This window comes from Arachis ipaensis, chromosome B10 (assembly GCF_000816755.2).
Source record: "Arachis ipaensis cultivar K30076 chromosome B10, Araip1.1, whole genome shotgun sequence".
Classification (NCBI taxonomy): Eukaryota; Viridiplantae; Streptophyta; class Magnoliopsida; order Fabales; family Fabaceae; genus Arachis; species Arachis ipaensis.
This window is the reverse complement of record NC_029794.2, coordinates 43,015,342-43,017,070: the sequence shown is the minus strand read 5'-3', so window position 1 is coordinate 43,017,070 and position 1,729 is coordinate 43,015,342.

The following is a 1,729-nucleotide window of genomic DNA, read 5'->3' as shown; positions in this document are numbered from 1 at the left end:
CATACTGAACTAGGAGAATCAATAACACTATCTGAACTTTGAGTTCCTATAGATGCCAATCATTCTGAACTTCAATGGATAAAGTGAGATGCCAAAACTATTCAAGAGGCAAAAAGCTACAAGTCCCGCTCATCTTATTGGAGCTATGTTTCATTGATAGTTTGGAATTTATAGTATATTCTCTTCTTTTTATCCTATTTGATTTTCAGTTGCTTGGGGACAAGCAACAACTTAAGTTTGGTATTGATGAGCGGATAATTTATACGCTTTTTGGCATTATTTTTAGTATGTTTTTAGTAGAATCTAGTTACTTTTAGGGATGTTTTCATTAGTTTTTATGTTAAATTCACATTTTTCGACTTTACTATGAGTTTGTGTATTTTTCTGTGATTTCAGGTATTTTCTAGCTGAAATTGAGGGACTTGAGCAAAAATCAGATTCAGAGGGTGAAGAAGGACTGCTGATGCTGTTGGATTCTGACCTCCCTGCACTCAAAGTGGGTTTTTCTGGAGCTACAGAACTCAAAATGGAGCGCTTCCAATTGCGTTAAAAAGTAGACATCCAGGGCTTTCCAGCAATATATAATAGTCCATACTTTGGCCAAGTTTAGACGACGTAAAAGGGCGTTGAACGCCAGTTCTACGCTGCTGTCTGGAGTTAAACGCCAGAAACATGTCACAAACCAGAGTTGAACGCCAGAAATACGTTATAACCTGGCGTTCAACTCCAGAAAGAGCCTCTGCACATGTAACATTCAAGCTCAGCCCAAGCACACACCAAGTGGGCCCCGGAAGTGGATTTATGCATCAATTACTTACTTCTGTAAACCCTAGTAACTAGTTTAGTATAAATAGGACTTCTTACTATTATATTTGACATCTTTGGATTATATTTTGATCTATTGATCACGTTTGGGGGCTGGCCATTCGGCCATGCTTACCCTCTATTCACTTATGTATTTTCAAACGGTAGAGTTTCTACACTCCATAGATTAAGGTGTGGAGCTCTGCTGTTCCTCAAAGATTAATGCAAAGTACTACTATTTTTCTATTCAATTCAACTTATTCCGCTTCTAAGATATTCATTCGCACTTCAACATGAATGTGATGAACGTGACAATCATCATCATTCCCTATGAACGCGTGCCTGACAACCACTTCCGTTCTACCTTAGATTGAATGAGTATCTCTTGGATCTCTTAATCAGAATCTTCGTGGTATAAGCTAAATTGATGGCAGCATTCATGAGAGTCCGGAAAGTCTAAACCTTGTCTGTAATATTCCGAGTAGGACTCTGGGATTGAATGACTGTGACAAACTTCAAACTCGCGAGTGCTGGGCGTAGTGACAGACGCAAAAGGAGGGTGAATCCTATTCCAGTATGATCGAGAACCTCAGATGATTAGCCGTGATGTGACAGAGCATTTGGACCATTTTCACAAGAGGATAGGATGCAGCCATTGGCAAGGGTGATGCCTCCAGACGATTAGCCATGCAGTGACAGCGCATCGGACCATTTTCCAGAGAGGATTAAAAGTAGCCATTGACAACGGTGATGTCCTTACATAAAGCCAGCAATGGAAAGGAGTAAGACTGATTGGATGAAGACAGCAGGAAAGCAGAGGTTTAGAGGAACGAAAGCATCTCTATACACTTATCTGAAATTCTCACCAATGATTTACATAAGTGTTTCTATCCTTATTTTCTATCTATTTATTATTTATGTTCGA